The sequence below is a fragment of the Mauremys reevesii genome, linkage group 2 (genome assembly GCF_016161935.1).
Source record: "Mauremys reevesii isolate NIE-2019 linkage group 2, ASM1616193v1, whole genome shotgun sequence".
Lineage (NCBI taxonomy): Eukaryota > Metazoa > Chordata > Testudines > Geoemydidae > Mauremys > Mauremys reevesii.
Genome location: NC_052624.1, coordinates 258,332,120 through 258,350,082, shown reverse-complemented (window position 1 = coordinate 258,350,082; position 17,963 = coordinate 258,332,120). Strand labels below are relative to the sequence as shown.

The 17,963-nt window shown below is 40.8% G+C and overlaps 1 long non-coding RNA gene across 2 annotated transcripts in view; it reads right to left on the bottom strand.

Annotated features, from left to right (window-relative positions):
* The window catches only part of LOC120398786, a 94,715-nt gene that overhangs the window by 23,808 nt on the left and 52,944 nt on the right, over positions 1-17,963 (bottom strand). The gene's annotated exons all lie outside the window — the stretch shown is intronic.

Sequence of the window (17,963 nt, the reverse complement as noted above, 5' to 3'; positions counted from 1 at the left end):
TCTTATACAATCCCAACCACACAAAAAATGTAATCTTACAGCTAAGGTTGTAAGAGTTCATTTTAAATCTATTACCACCCTAAAAAGAAAGTAAAAAGATGAAGTGGTTCCATCATAACCCACACTCTCTTTATATGTCACCCCTGCTAATACCTGCAATGAAACATACACACATGCATCTAATGAAGTGGGTATTCACCCACGAAAGCTTATGCTCCAATACTTCTGTTAGTCAATAAGGTGCCACAGGACTCTTTGTCACTTTTTACAGATTCAGACTAACATGGCTACCCCGCTGATTCTTGACATATACACATGAGACTAAAAAAATGTCTTAAAATTAGGGTTGTCAATTAATCGCAGTTAACTCAGGTGATTAACTCAAAAAAATTATCGTGATTAAAAACATTAATTGTGATTAATCACACGGTTAAACAATAGAATACCAATTGAAATGTATCAAATATTTTGGATGTTTTTCAAATACAGTTGAACCCTGTTATGTCGCTGGCCTAGGGGTTTGCCAAAAAGCGTCGAGATAACCGATGATCGAGATAAACAAAAAACAATATGGCGGCAATACATTAACATGTAATAAATGAGAATGTACATGCACATGTTTTGGAGGTTTTTACACAACAGCGTTTTGCGATTTGTTTTGATGAAGATCGGGCATGCTATAAAATGTACATATTACATACACAACAAAAAAAATATGTGCACCCAAATAACAGCAAGATTTTTACATATATATAGTAAAAAGAATATGTACATGTCTGTATCTTTGGCTTTTTTCTCATTTCTCTTTTTCTTCCATTTTTTTTTTTGTTTTTTTTTTTTTTTTTGTTACATAGTATACAACCCAAACCGATTCCGATTCAAAACTTATTTATATTTTTTAACAACACAAACAAAAAGAAAAGAAAAAAAAAAAAAAAAAAAAAAAAAAAAACGTATGTGATGTTTTTTTTTTTAAAAACAAAACCAAATCAAAAAAATAAAATTTTTTTTCATGACTGACTTCTGACTGAAAAGTATCATGTATATATGGTGGTTTTTTTTTTGTTTAAAAAAAAAAAATGCTTTTTGCTTTTTTGCGGGGGCGGGGCGGGGGCCGGGGCGGGGCGGGGCGGGCGGGGCGGGGCGCGCGCGGGCGCGGCAGCGCGGGGCGGGCGGGGGGCGGGCGGCGGGGCGCGGCGGGGGCGGGGGGGGGGCGGGGGGGGGCGCGGGGGGGCGGGGCGGCGGGGCGGGGCGCGGCGGGCGCGGCGGCGGGCGGCGGGGCGCGGGCGGGCGGGCGGGGCGGCGGGGGCGCGGGCGGCGGGGCGGGCGGGCGGGGGCCGGCGGCGCGCGGGGGCGGGCGGGGCGGGGCGCGGGGCGGGGGGGGGGGGGGGGGCGGGCGGGGGGGCGGGGCGGGCCCGGGGGGGGGCAGGGGGGGCGGGGGCGGCGGCGGGCGGGGGGGGGGGCGGGGCCAGGGGGGCGGGGGGGGGGGGCTGGGGGGAGGGGGGGGAGCGGGGCGGGGCGGGGGGGGGGCGGGGGCGGGGGCGCGGGGGGGGGGCGGGGGCGGCGAGGGGGGGGCGGGGGGGGGGGGGGGCGGGGCCCGGGTGGCCGGGGGTGGCGGGGGGGGGGGGGGGGGGGGGGGGCGGGGGGGGCGGGGGGGGGGGGGGGGGGGGGGGCGGGGGGGGGGGGGGGGGGGGGCCGCGGGGGGGGGGGGGGGGGGGGGGGGGCGCGCGGGGGGCCGAGCGGGGCGGCGGGAGGCCAGGGGCGGGGGGGCGAGCCGGGGGGGCGGAGGGGCCGGGGAGGATTAGGGAGAGGGGGGGCAGAGGAGGAGATAGGAGAGGGAGAGAGGGAGAGAACGAGATTAGGAAAAGAGACAGAAGAGATTGGATGTTTTAAATAAAAGGGGTCGAGAAATGAGTTAACGGGTAAACAGGAAACTAGCAAATTTTGTATATTGAATTCTATTACAACTCAGAATACAAAATGAACAGTGCTCACTTTATATTATTTTTATTACAAATATTTGCACTGTAAAAATGATAAAAGAAATAGTATTTTTCAATTCACTTCATACAAGTACCATAGTGCAATCTCTTTATCGTGAAAGTGTAACTTACAAATGTAGGATTTTTCTTGTTCAGCCAATCGCTATGACAAACAAGCTTCTTTACATTTATGGGTGATAATGTTGCCTGCTTCTTATTTACGTCACCTGAAAGTGAGAACAGGCATTCACATGGACTTTTGTAGTCAGTGGTGCAAGGTATTATTTGCCAGATATGCCAAACATTCATATACCCCTTCATGCTTTGGCCACCATTCCAGAGGACATGCTTCCATGCTAATGATGCTTGTTAAAAAAAAACCAATGTGTTAATTACATTTTGGGGGAGAATTGTGTGTCTCCTGTTCTTCTTTACTTGCATTCTGCCATATATTTCATGTTATAGCAGCCTTGGATGATGACCCAGCACATGTTCGTTTTAAGAACACTTTCACAGCAGATTTGACAAACGCAAAAAAGGTAGCAATGTGAGAGTTCTAAAAATAGCTACAGCACTCGACCCAAGGTTTAAGAATCTGAAGTGCCATACAAAATCTGAGGGGGATGAGGTGTGCAGCATGCTTTCAGAAGTCTTAAAAGAGCAACATTCTGATGCAGAAACTACAGAACCCAAACCACCAAAAAAGAAAATCAACCTTCTGTTGGTGGCATTTGACTCAGATGATGAAAATAAACATGCATCAGTCCACACTGCTTTGGACCGTTATCAAGCCGCACCCGTCATCAGCATGGACGCATGTCCTCTGGAATGGTGGTTGAAGAATGAAGGGACACATGAATCTTTAGCACATCTGGCACATAAATATCTTGTGACATCGGCTACAACAGTGTCATGCGAACACCTGTTCTCACTTTCAGGTGACATTATAAACAAGAATTGGGCAGCATTAGCTAAGTAGGACTGAGTGGACTTGTAGGCTCTAAAGTTTCACATTGTTTTATTTTTGAATGCAGTTATTTTTGTACAGGATTCTACATTTGGAAGTTCAACTTTCATGATAAAGAAATTGCACTACAGTACTGTATTAGGTGAATTGAAAAATACTTTTTTTTACAGTGCAAGTATTTGTAATAAAAAATAAATATAAAGTGAGCACTGTACACTTTGTATTCTGTGTTGTAATAGAAATCTACATATTTGAAAATGTAGAAAACATCCAAAAATATTTAAATAAATGGTATTCTATTATTGTTTAACAGCGCAATTAATCACAATTAATTTTTTTAATCGCTTGACAGACCTACTTAAAACCTTAGCACTGATCTTTTCTAATCTGCGGCGTAACAAAATCTTTGCACAAAATGTTACATTAGCAGCATTCAGCACACTATACTATATCTATCTTATTTTAATGCTTATTTATTATAGTCATGTATGTATAGAAAATGGTATAGCTTCAAATACTGCAAGTGGCTCTTCATAGATCCATAGAGTTTAAAGCCACTAGGGGCTATTAAATCATGTAATCTGACCTCCTGTATATTACAGGGCCTTTGGATTTTCCTCTGTTACCCCATATAAGTACAAAAACTTGTTTTTCACTAAAGTGTAACTTCCAGAATGGCATCTAGTCTTGATACAAAGACATCTAGAAATGGAAAATGGACCAGTTCCCTTGGTCGTTTGTTCCAGTGCTTAATCACCCACACTGGTAAAATATTGTGCCTTATTTCTCCTTTGAATTTGTCTGGCTTCAATTTCCAGTGACAAGTTCTTTTTCTGCCTTTCTCCACTATGTTGCATTCTCCAATCCAGAGTATCTATCTTCAAAAAGGAGAACAAAGCGGACCTGAGGAATTATAGCCTAGTCGGCCAAACTACAATACTGGAAAGGTACTGGAAGAAATTAAAAAAACAATCAATTTGTAAGTACCTGGGGGATAATTGGGTAATAAATAATAGTCAGTGTGAATTTGTCAAGAGCAAATCATGTCAAACCAACCTAATTTCCTTCTTTGACAGGGTTACTGGAGTAGTGGATGGGAGGGGGAGGAGTAGATGTGAAACTTCTTGATTTTAGGAAAGCTTTTGACACATTCCCACCTCATTCTCAGAAGCAAACTCGGGAAATGTGGTCTAGGTGAAATTACTGTAAAGTAATTTTCCACAAATGATGGAAAAAACATACTCAAAAATAGTTGTTAATAATTCACTGTCTAACTGGGAGGATGTAACTAGTGGGATTCTACAGGGGTCTGTCCTGGGTCTGGTATTAGTCAATATTTTCATTAATGACTAGGATAGTGGAGTGAAGAGTATGCTTCTAAAATTTGGAAATGTCAGCAAATTAGAGGGACAGTAAGCACTTTGGAGGACAGAATTAGAATGCAAAAGGACCTTGATAAATTGAAGAATAGGTGTGAAACCAATAAGATGAAGTTCAATAAAGATAAGTGCAAAGTACTATAATTAGGAAGGAAAAAAATCAAATGCATATCTAAAAAATAGAGAATATACAGCTAGTCAATAGTACTACTGAAAAAGATTTGGGTGTTATTGTGGATCATAAATTGAATGTGAGTCACAATTTGATGCTGTTGCAAAAAAAAGAGGGAGGGGGCTAATATGATTCTGTAATACATTGTGATGATCAATTGTTTTCTGCATCCACGGAAGGAAAGACAAGAAGAAATTGAATTCATCTGCAGCAAGGGAGATTTATGTTGGATATTAGGAAATGATTTCTAACTATAATGATAGTGATGTACTGGAATAGCTTTCCAAGGGAGGCTGTGGACACCAGACTGTATGCAGTATTCCAGTATTGGTCTCATCAATGCCATATACAGAAGTAATAGCACCTCCCTACTCCTGTTCTCTGTTCCCCTATTTATACATCCAAGAATCACATTAGACCTTTTTGCCATAGAATCACTCTGGAGCTCATGTTGAGTTCCTTGTCCCCTACGACTCCTTTTCATTAACTGCTTTCCTGGATACAGTTCCCCATTCTTTAGGTATGGCCTGCATTTATTGTTCCTAGATGTATACCCGCTTATGCCTGTATTTAAATGCACCTGGAAAGGGAGGACTATTCAGTGACCTGGCCCGAGGGCTGAGCCACAAATAGGGAGCACTGTGAGTCCTGGAGATTGAGGAGGGACAGGGTCAGAAAGGAGGACATCAGACCTGAGTGGAGCTAATGCCCAGACCCAGCCACAAGGAGCAGCCTCGTGGTAAATGGATCCTGTGACAACTTCATTAGGGGTCCAGCCATGCAGAGTAACTTGCAGGATCGAGGCCATAGTTTGTACAACATTGATTGCAATGGAAGCAGTCTGAAAACATCTGGTCTTTTTATGTATTTGTTTAGGTGCCTAATATATACATATACTTGGCAATGGCAAAAGCGAGAGGCACAGCCCTGACACAGACCCTTGACAAATTTCAAATCCCTGATCTAATTGATGGGAGCACTAGAGCTTCTCAAAAAAAAAAAAAGTCACCAGAAGCTTTTAACATGGGCAAAATATATGTTTCTTTAGTTTCATTCTTGAAGATGGTTAAATCATTTTGGCTGAAATTTTCCAGGAAAAAAACAAAATCGGGATGAGGCAGACATCCCATGTGGAAAATTTCAGCCCAAACAGTTTATATCTAGCAATGTTTTAGGCAACTGAAAACAGATTCTTGTAATGGGAATTGTCAAGCAACTTTAGTAGGTGTTACCAGTCCTGCCTATAATGATTTAGATCATTAGGAACATGATTGAAAATGCTGTGCTAGTATACCAGTTTTAATTAGTAAATAATAAAATATAATATACAAGTTGGCTTTACACAGATAACATCTTTACAGTTACAGATGTGATCGCATATCACATTTCAACCATAAAGTTAAAGACTTCCACCTATAACAATTACTAGCTATGACAGGAATGATCTTCAAATAGCAGTGATATAAAATATTAATTCTGTAGTTATTCAACAGTGTAGCAAAGGTATCTAGTTAAAATTCTCACAGGGTCTCTGCTTATTATCATCAAATTTATGATTAACTAGAAATGCCACTAACATTAATGCATAGTATAACATCCCACATTTAAACTGCTGACAAAAATAACTGAATTAACATTTTACTAATCATTTGGTTCCATTAACTCTCAAACTTCAACATAATGCTAAAAGTATACATATAATATTAAAGATAAAAATATGTTGTATTTGGGAGCTATAGTTTCAAAAGAAGGACATTTTACAAAATCATTAATCAGTAAGTAGGGTAGCACCCTTTCACAGAATTTATAAACTCACAATCTTTTTCACTGTTTAGCAGGCACACAATAAAAATGTACAATTTTTGTGAATGTTATGTAAAATTTTAAATTTTAAGATTAACACTGGGTTATTTTGCCATAACAGTACACTCAACAATATTGCCACTCACAATAATTGTACATATTATCTACACCATACAGTACCTCTGTTTATGTGAATTTAGTTTAATGAGCTAATTTATTTGAAACCCTGGCAGTTATTTAATTGACAATAATATATCTTATAAAGATGTGTGAGCCACAGGAACATAAATTAAGTCCTGTTTTTATCAAATTTTAACCAGTGTTTCCCTCCATCACAATTTGAGATGGAAAAATAACTATTCTTTTGTGGCATTTGGTTTACTTGAGCACTTACAGGTGCAGTTTAACTGCATCTGTCAGTTGCAAAGAGTGATGGATCCTCACCTCAATCCAGATTGATATCTGGGCCTGAATTCCCAAAATTCTGGGATATTCACATCTGGGGATTGTTTGGTTCATTTCTAGTTATGAAGTGTTATATTTCTTCCAGTAGATTATATAACACATGGCAAGAGAAGCATGAGGCATGCTGCAACTCTTGGTTAAGACTAAGGCTATGCGTACATTTACGGGGGGGCGTGTAGAGTACATACATTGTATGCCTCACAGCACAGGTATAAATACCAGCATAAACAATGAGGCACTGCTTAGGAGAGTAGAATAAAGGCATGTCAGATTCTTAGGATATGTACCCTACATGGCTCTCTGCATGCCCAAGCAGTCTCCTCCATCTACACTGCTAATTTTAGCAATGTAATGTCCCACTTTCTCTCTGCTGCAGGAGCCTTTCCTCACAACTGAGAAAGGCTTCAGAATGGGGTGGGGGGCACCAGGGAAAGGCTCTGGCAGCTCCCCACTGCTTGAGCCTTACCCCACTGCAGGGAGAGACTCCAGAAGCACTTTCCCAGAGCCTTTCTTCCCTGCCTCCCCCCACCAAAGCCTTTCACCGATACATGTAGCTACACAGTGCAGTAAGAAGTCATCAACCTGAAAAGTTTGAGAAACACTGTTCTAAGGCATAGGAGTCAGCACCATCCTTCCTTTTACATATTGTTAAATGGGAGAGGGTTCTGACTTGACCCTTGGATAGATGGTAAGGTGGTCCCAGTATGGAAAGTAGTGAGAACCACTGGTTTAAGGAATATGATTCCATGATTACACATACAGAGATGTTTTCACATCTATTTTGCACAAGTGCATTTAGAAGTTCCTCTTTGACAGCCTCATCCAAAACCCATTGAAATCAAAGGAAAGACTTCCATTGACGTCAATGGGTTTTGGCTCAGGCTGTTAATAATGACAGCTAACTTGGAAACAGCATAGTTAGTATTATATATATATATAATATGTGGTAGAGCACTGACCTTGCTCCTGTGGGTCCTGTGCTTCTAGGCGGTTTATGCTAGCCTCAGTGGCTCACTGTGACCCTCCACGTAGCCCTTCTTTCTCTAGGGCCAGGGTTACAGTCTATGATGAGCTCTTTTCATCATAGGCCTGCAAGGAGGTTGGTGAGAGAACTCCCACAGTCTCTGTTCAGCCTCCTGTCCTGACAGGGACCTGACTTCCCCTTCCAGGAGATGTTCCTGTAGTGGTGGGTTGGGGGGAACCCGGGCCCGCCCTCTACTCTGGGTTCCAGCCCAGGGACCCTAATGGTAACAGTTGTTGGCAGCCAACCTTTCACTGCCAGAGTTGCTACATTTCCCTGGGCCACTTCCCCACAGCTCTCCTGCTTCTCCCTTCTTCACCCTTACCTTAAGGCTCCTTTAACGATGGTTTTAGGGTGTCTTCAGTAACCAGCCCTTCAGCCGCACTTCCTCTCCTCTGGCTCCCTGACTCCCCTGCCTGACTGGAGTGAGCCCTTTTTATAGTATCAGCACGGCCTTAATTAGAGTCAGGTGGTCACATTAACTGAATGGCCTCACCTGACTCTTTACAGGTTAATTAGAGTCAGGTGTTCTCATTAGCCTGGAGCAGCCCCTGCTCTGGTCAGTCAGGGAACAGAAAACTGTTAATCCAGTGGCCAGTATATCTGCCGTCTGCTATTCTGCTGTACCCAACTGGCCTGGGTCTATCACAAATATAAAATAATGCCTGTTTACCCATGCCTGACACCACCCACCTTCCCCTTTTGCTATCATTGAAAAATCAAGAAGCACATTTCTAACTGTTGCTTTGCATGAAAATTTCATTGATTTGAGTGGAATGTCATCGTATACTACATCAGGCATGGCAAATTTGGTGGAAGAAGTGTTTTTAATATATACCAAATAGTTAATAGATTTATTGAAAAAAGAAGTCACTTCTGTCCTTGCACTGTACTGTTAACATCATGAACCAATGTAAACTTGTTTTGTTAAACATTTCAGAGAACTTAATTAGCATATCATCTACCTTTCTCCAAATGTATCTTTGTTCAACAGCCAACAAACAAGAAAGTAGAAAAGAAAGAAATAGTTAAATAAAAAGATAAATAAAAAGTTTATCCTTGTAGTACGTATAGATTTTCCCACCATAAAGATGTTTCAGAAACATTTGTGGGGAGTTTTTTCATGACAATGCCACGTATTTTCCCCTCACTGCCATTCACTTGTTTTAGCTCGATCCTGATGATCCAAGTATCAGCTCTGATTAGAAACATTTATTGATTAAAAAATGCTTTTTTAAATTCCAGAAAAAATATGTTTAGTGTATGTCAGGGGAGTCTGTTATCTGATTATTCATGGACTATATTTATACTTGTTTATGCAAATAGGTGCACATGTAAGTTTTCACACCACACTCAACACTATGATGTCCAAGTGTCACAGTAGATTTTCTCATCTAGTATGGAATTTGAGTGTGCCTTGTGCAATGAGAACTACTATGCTGCTGATTCAACTACCACCAACCTATGGAATTGTCAGCACAGGATAACAGATAATCTCTTTTGGGAGTTCCACATAAACTTAGCTGGCAGTAGGATGCATTGAATCGGCATGTCCTCTGCCTCAGCCACATCCACTTTCCATTTAGCACCACTATGCTGGTTGTCTAGATGCCCCACTCAGAAATAGATTGTAGTGAGTCAATCACTCTGGACAAGAGACACACAGTTTGGAGTCCTGGAAAACCCACAAAAAGAAACACTGATGGAACAACTAGAAACATAAGAACCAGAAGGTACAGTTATGAAATCTTGGGAAGACAGAATATCAAGAAGGAGAGTATTGTTGATTTATGACCTTTCCCCTGCTTCCCCTGCATTTGCTGTTTGTGACAAGTTTAACAATATTATAAGGGGTCTATAACCGACCTTGAGGTTTTGCATATTAGTTTGAAAAATGGATAAGAACATAAGAATGGCCTTACTGGGTCAGACCAAATGTCCATCCAGCCCAGTAACCTGTCTATCCTGGCGCCCCAGAGGGAGTGAACCTAACAGGTAATGATCAAGCGATCTCTCTCCTGCCATCCATCTCCACCCTCTGACAAACATCCTGGCTAATAGCCATTAATGAACTTAACCTCCATGAATTTGTTTAGTTCTCTTTAAACCCTATTATAGTCCTAGCCTTCACAACCTCCTCAGGCAAGGAGTTCCACAGGCTGACTGTGTGCTATGTGAAGAGGAACTTCCTTTTATTTCTTTTAACCTGCTGCCCATTCATTTCATTTGGTGGCCCCTAGTTCTTATATTATGGAAATAAGTAAATAACTTTTCCTTATTCACTTTCTCCACAGCACTCATGATTTTATATACCTCTATCATATCCCTCAGTCTCCTCTTTTCCAAGCTGAAAAGGCGTAGCCTCTTTAATCTCTCCTCATATGGGACGCGTTCCAAACCCCTAATCATTTTAGTTGCCCTTCTCTGAACCTTTTCTAATGCAGTATATCTTTTTTGAGATGAGGAGACCACATCTGTATGCAGTATTCAAGATCTGGGTGTACCATAGATGTATATAAGGGCAATAAGATATTATCCATCTTATTCTCTATCCCTTTTTTAATGATTCCTAACATCCTATTTGCTTTTTTGACTGCCACTGCACACTGTGTGGACGTCTTCAGAGAACTATCCACGATGACTACAAGATCTCTTTCCTGAGTAGTTGTAGCTAAATTAGTCCCCATCATATTTTATGTATATTTGGGGTTATTTTTTCCAATGTGCATTACTTTACATTTATCCACATAAAATTTAATTTGCCATTTTGTTGCCCAATCACATAGTTTTGTGAGCTCTTTTTGAAGTTCTTCACAGTCTGGTTTGGTCTTAACTATCTTGAGCAGTTTAGTATCATCTGCAAACTTTGCCACCTCACTGTTTACCCCTGTCTCCAGATCATTTGTGAATAAGTTGAATAGGACTGACCTTTGGGGAACATCACTAGTCACCCCTCTCCATTCTGAATATTTACCATTTATTCCTACCCTTTGTGCCCTGTCTTTTAACCAGTTCTTAATCCATGAAAGGATGTTCCGTCTTATCCCATGACAACTTAATTTACATAAGAGCCTTTTACATAAAAACCTTGTCAAAGGCTTTCTGGAAATCTAAGTATACTAATCACATCAGCCACGCCATCATGGGCTCGTTCAGCTGCACATCTACCAACGTGATATATACCATCATGTGCCAGCAATGCCCCTCTGCCATGTACATTGGCCAAACCGGACAGTCTCTATGCAAAAGAATAAATGGACACAAATCTGACATCAGGAATCATAACATTAAAAAACCAGTGGGAGAACACTTCATCCTCTCTAACCACTCAGTGACAGACTTGAAGGTGGCAATTTTGCAACAAAAAAACTTCAAAAACAGACTCCAAAGAGAGACTGCTGAACTTGAATTAATATGCAAATTAGACACAATTAACTCAGGCCTAAACAGAGACTGGGAATGGTTGGGTCATTACACTAACTGAATCTATTTCCCTATGTTAAGTTCTCCTCACACCTTCTATGGGTCATCTTAATTATCACTTCAAAAGTTTTTTTTCTCCTGCTGATGATAGCTCATCTCAATTGATTAGACTCTTCCTGTTGGTATGCATACTTCCACCTTTTCATGTTCTCTGTATGTATAAATATCTCCTGTCTGTGTGTTCCATTCTATGCATCCGAAGAAGTGAGCTGTAGCTCACGAAAGCTCATGCTGAAATAAATTTGTTAGTCTCTAAGGTGCCACAAGTACTCCTGTTCTTTTTGCGGATACAGACTAACACAGCTGCTACTCTGAAACCTGTAAGTATACTATGTCCACTGGATCTCCCTTGTCCACATGTTTGTTGACCCCTTCAAAGAACTCTAATAGATTAGTAGGACATGATTTCCTTTTATAGAAACCATGTTGACTTTTGCCCGACAATTTATGTTCTTCGATGTGTCTGACAATTTTATTGTTTCAACTAATTTGCCCGGTACTGATGTTAGACCAGGGGTCGGCAACCTTTCAGAAGTGGTGTGCTGAGTCTTCATTTATTCACTCTGATTTAAGGTTTTGCATGCCAGTAATATATTTTAATGTTTTTAGAAGATTTCTTTCTATAAGTCTATAATATATAACTAAACTATTGTTGTATGTAAAGTAAATAAGGTTTTTAAAATGTTTAAGAAGTTTCATTTAAAATTAAATTAAAATGCAGAGCCCCCGGACCGGTGCCAGGACCTGGGCAGTGTGAGTGCCACTGAAAATCAGCTTGTGTGCTGCCTTTGGTTGCCTACCCCCTGCGTTAGACTTACCAGTTTGTAATTGCTGGGATCACCTCTAGAACCCTTTTTAAATACTGGCATTAAATTTAAATACTGGCTATCTTCCAGTCATTGGGTACAGGAGCTGATTTAAAGGACAGGTTACAAACCGTAGATAATAGTTCCGCAATCTCACATTTGAGTTCTTTCAGAACTCTTGGGTGAATGCCATCTGATCCTGGTGACTTGTTACTGTTAAGTTTATCAATTAATTATAAAACCTCCTCTAATGACATTTCAAATTGTGACAATTCCTCAGATTTGTCACCTACAAAGGATAGCTCAGGTTTGTGATTCTCCCTAACATCCTCAGCCGTGAAGACTGAAGCAAAGAATTCATTTGGTTCTCCACAATGACTTTATCATCTTTAAGTGCTCCTTTTGTATCTTGATCATCTAGAGGTCCCACTGGTTGTTTAGCAGGCTACCTGCTTCTGATGTACTTAAAAACATGTTGTTATTACCTTTTGAATTTTCGGCTAGCTGTTTTTCAACCCCCTTTTTGGCTTTTCTTATTACATCTTTACACTTAGTTTGGCAGTATTTATGCTCCTTTCTATTTACGTCACTATGATTTGACTTCCACTTTTTAAAAGATGCCTTTTTATCTCTCACTGCTTCTTTTGCATGGTTGTTAAGCAACGGTGGCTCTTTTTTAGTTCTTTTACTCTTTTTTTAATTTGGAGTATACATTTAAATTGGGCCTCTATTATGTTGTCTTTGAAAAGTGTCCATGCAGCTTGCAGGGATTTCACTGTAGTCACTGTACCTTTTAATTTCTGTTTAATTAACCTCCTCATTTTTGCATAGTTCCCCATTCTGAAATTAAATGCCACAGTGTTGGGCTGCTGAGGTGTTCCTCCCACCACAGGAATGTTAAATGTTATTTTATTATGGTCACTATTTCCAAGCGGTCCTGTTATAATTACATGTATATAGTTACATGTTATAGTTACTTGCATGGGGGCAAGTAGCTGAATGTAAGTAATTGGGTTATCAGGGTTGCTATATTGAGAATGTATTGTGTTAGTACAAGGCTTATTGAAAGTAGTCATGCTAAAGGCTGGGTTGTAGTTAATATAGTGTAGGACCAAAGGAATATAACTAGATCATAATTTTGCACTCATTCAGAGAAGGTGAACAAGGGACCACAAAAGGGACAGAACACCACAAGATTCAGTTAGTAGGGAGGTTGTTAGGGGGGTGGGGTAGGTTTGGCAGTTAAGTTGCTAGACAACAGGTAAGTAGTTGGACCACTGTGATGCATAGAAATTGTTAGGAAATAATTAAAGATTGATGCAAATGGTTAATATTAATGATTACAGTTAATTCTGGACACCCAGAATGCCATAGATAGAATAGGGGCAGGCATTGAATTTATGATAATTGGAGTACCAGAACAAATGTTTATATGTCAGTGACATCTGCATAACGTGGGAAATAAGATGCCACACCTAGTTCCCTTTCCTTGAGTTCTCTCTTGTTCTAAACTGGTGTCAACTGTATATATGGTTGTCTGTGGTTCTCCACTTACTAATTATTATCTCTGTATTTTCCTCATCTTTTTTATAGTTTAAGTATGTAATCTGTTTATTAGCCTGGCCCTATTGTGTGCTTGGGTTACTTATTTGTATAGGTTTATGTGTTTAATAATTATAGGTAGTAAAATTATTTGATTTCTTTGTAAGGTTATAGATGGATCTCTACTATACTATTGCCAATCACTTAAATCCCAGAAAGAAAGATCAGTTTCTAAGGGAAACTCTGTGGGTAGTCCATTTTGGGAAAAATCTGTGATTGATTATGAATAATAAACATGGTAAGTGTGGCAAATCAGTTGTGTCATTATTTGTAGCAGCTACAGTGGTGACTAACAACATCCAGTGCAGTTGGGAGGTAAAGAGCATTAAGATCAGACTAAAGACCCTGATAGTTGGTAAGAGGAAGGTCCTTTAGCTTGGGGAGACCTGAACAGACTTGGACTGTGGAGAGATACAGCCAAGAGGTGTGTGTGCTGAGGTGGAGAAAAATAATGATGAGGGGATGAGGTCTCAAAAACAGTGCAAAATTATTAAAATTCAGATTTGAGGAGCTGAAAAATTGGTTAGAGTTTTCAACAGCAAAAATGAGTTTTTTTATGTTAATTGTCAAAAGTTTTGCCCAGCTCTCTTCCTGACACACATTTTACCATTTGTGATTGCTGCTGCCTTGCACACACACAATGTTATCTTCAGGTTACTTTGAACACTTATAATTATAGCCAGGTAGTAATTACTATGTATTATTCATTTAAAAAATCTGGAGCACAACGCATATGGGTGGGTAATGGTTTCATATTAGGAAATAAAATGGTCTCTCTTGAATTTCTAATTTCAAGAATGAAAGTATGATAAGTAAGGAGCTATTTTAATTTTAAAATCAAAATGAAAAGCATGTCTTTGGAAAGGCTGCTCCATCACCACAGGCAATTTTGAATGCACATTACAAAATGGCTGCAGGCACATATTTTGGTGTGACTATATATATATATACAGACACACACTAACTAAGAAGAAATAAATATATTCTGTTTGTAATCAAAGCGATGAGTGATTTTATTAATCCTTAATGAGTTAGAAGGTTGAACTAGTTTTTGTTACCTTTGATGAAGGACAAGGAATTCTGTATTCATTGGTATTTTGTATTCACAACTCCACTTTAAACACTGACTTTCTCCTTGTCAAATTATGTCCTATAAAATCTAAAGATCCATAAAACTAGAGCTGCAGTCAGATATTTACAAGAGATATGGGAGCTATGTGTTTGACTCCCTCACATGAATACATTAAAATAAATAAATAAATAAAAGCTTTACTCTTTTGTTCCCAGTTAAGTTATTGTCCAGTTCAGTTTACATTCCTCGTATTTCAAACCTTGTTCACTCTAGCATATAAATTGCATGCAGTTCTGCTACTACATGGCATTGTCCTGCTACTTTTCCCAAGATGGAACATTAAATTTAGTGCAAATTTATAGGGAACATAGAATTACCATAATAGTAAGCTCAAATATTCATATACCCATGTAAAGCCTACTTTTCCTGTCTCATGTAAAGCCCAATATTCAGGCTGTGTGTGACAACATGTGTGGATGGTGGGGTTGGAATTTGGTTTCCTACTCAGCCAAGGAATGGTGCAGTCATTCACTGCTCCATGACCCTTCAGTCTGTGGTAGTAACTATGGTCTACTGAAATATACCTATGGAGTTTAGCCTTGAGTTCTGTACAGTCAGTCTGAAGATCCACTGGTTGTGCACCTGCCTTGGCTCTTTCTAAAATTTCCCCTCCATGCTGCTGTACATAATACCGCGGAGACCCCCACAGCCTTTTCATAACAAAACATCAGCCTCACAACCTTCCTAGTGGAATGATCCTTCTGCTCTTCAAGCTTTGCGTGAAGGTGCCATCCTAGAAGAGCACTGTAAAGTGGAAGTCTTAGTATCCACATCATGTTTACACCATTCCTAAGTTTTCTCTGAGTCCTGACTAGCAGTGACATAACAGGCACCTCCCATGTTCCCCATCACAACTGGCCTGACAGAGGAATGTGTAGCCTGGCATGCTGAGCCATCTTCTTGGGGAACAACTTGCCTATAGCTATATAGTAGGCAAAACATGCCCAAAATCTCAAGTGGGAGTTCTACAGACATACTCCTGTTGGTAGATACTTGATCCCATAAATACTCCCATTGATTGCAGATCAGGGTGAGTGCTCACTATCTGAGCAAGAGTTGTATTATCTACTTTGTTCTGTCTTATGCTCAGACTGTGAGTGGTGTCATGGCCTAATGGTCAGAGCTGGAGTCCAAAGTCAGGAGTCAGCTGGGTCAGGATACTGGAGATCAGAAACAAGACAAACTCAGATGAGAACCACAGACTGGGGCAACCGCCCCTGGCCCTGCACTTTTGGGGGCCCTGCACTTCAGGGGGATTTGGGGTCCAGGCAAAGCTGTCCTGTCCATAGGACACACCGGGACAACCACCACATGCCTCACATTGTAGGGGCCCTGCACTTCGGGGGATGTGGCACCGGCAGCAGTGAGCAACCCGGCCCCAGCCCGGTCCTGCTCTGCCCCTTCTCCCAAGCCTTCATCTCGCCTCTTTCCGACTTGTGTTTGATTAAAGCATAACTTCCAGAAAGGCATCCAGCCTTGAGCTGAAGACAAGAAGAAATAGAGAACTCACACTTTCCTTAGTAGTTTGTTCCAATTATCAATCACCCTAACTGTTTAAAAAAAATTCTGTGCCTAATTTGAATTTGTCTGGCATCATCATCCACCCATTTGTTCTATTTATGCCTTTCTCCGCGAGATTAAAGAGCTCTTTGGTACCAGTACTTTTCCCCATGAAGTTACCTATTCATATAATCAAGTGAATCAATCTCTTTTTTTTCTTTGATAGACTAAACAGATTTAGCTATTTAAGTCTCTCTCTGTAACATGTTTTCTCCAGCCTTCAAATTAAGTTTGTGTCTGTTTTCTGTACCATCTCGACGTTTAACTTTTTTTTTTTAAATTGTGGGCACCAGAACTGTATGCAGTATTCCAATACCAATGCCACATGCAGAGATTAAGTCGTCTCTTTGCTCCCCTGTGTATACATCCAAGTATCATATTAGAGCTTTTTGCCACAATATCATACTAGGAGCTCAGGTTGAGTTGCTTGTCCACTGTGATCCCTAAGTCCTTTTCAGAGTCACTGCTTTTCAGGATATAGTCCCCTAATCTGTAGGTATAACCTGCATTACTTGTTCCTAGCTGTATAACTTCTTATTCAACTGTATCAAAACACATTTTGTTTGAATGGGCTCAGTTTTCCAAGTGATCAAGATTGTTCTGTATGACTGCCCTGTCTTCACCACTATTTATCACCCTGCCAATTTTTGTATCAGCCAGAAAATTTATCGGCAGTGGGCTACATTCCTAAATGGATTTAGGTGCCTAATTTCAACTTTAGGCACCTAAACCCAGGATCAGGCACCAGTGATTTTTCACAAAACTCCTACTCAACTGCCACCAAACCCTGTAGACACTGAGACTCACTCAGCACCTAAGTTTTTGCAGTAAAGGTTCCCTAGGTGCCTATGTTTCTGCCTCTGGTCATGCGGGCTGCTGCTCCTTTAAAGTCATCCAGACACCTAAGCCCCAGTGTGATGCACAAACCAGGAAAAGTTAGGTGCTCCTCTGCCTAATTTGCCTATGGGGCCCAATTTGGTAAGCATGTGAGAGTGAGGAGGAGGACTTCCCTCCTAACTTTAATCCAGTGGTTAGGGTTCTCACTTGGGATGTGGGATATATCCACTTTAAGTCCCTCCTCTGACTGAGGGGGGAAAGGGATTTGAACAGGGATCTGCTACTTCTCTGAAAGGGAATGAAATCAATTTTCAAAATATTGAGACTGGGGAAATCCTGAATTTCAGACAGCTCTACTTCTAATGGCCTACACCAATTTTGAAAATGGGGCCCAGGCTCCTAACTCACTCAGGTGCTTTTGAAAAACTTGTCTCATGGCTATATCTAGCTAAGAGCCAGACTTCTCTGAATTCAACCCATGAAAGCAATTCAACTAGTTTAAACCTATTTCAATGAAGCAATCCAGCCATAATTACTATATACCATCTGTTATTGTTCTGTGTTCTGCTTGCTATGTGTTTTACATTATAAGCTCTTCAGGACAGACTTCCTGTTATTTAGCAGAGATCTCCTCTGTGTAAAACCATATACACTAGAGGTAAAATAAATATTTAAGGTGCTCAGATTATCCCAGGGGGAGGGGAGGGGAATGCTGAGAGAAGTTGCTGCTACTGCTTTATAATTGCTTTACCTA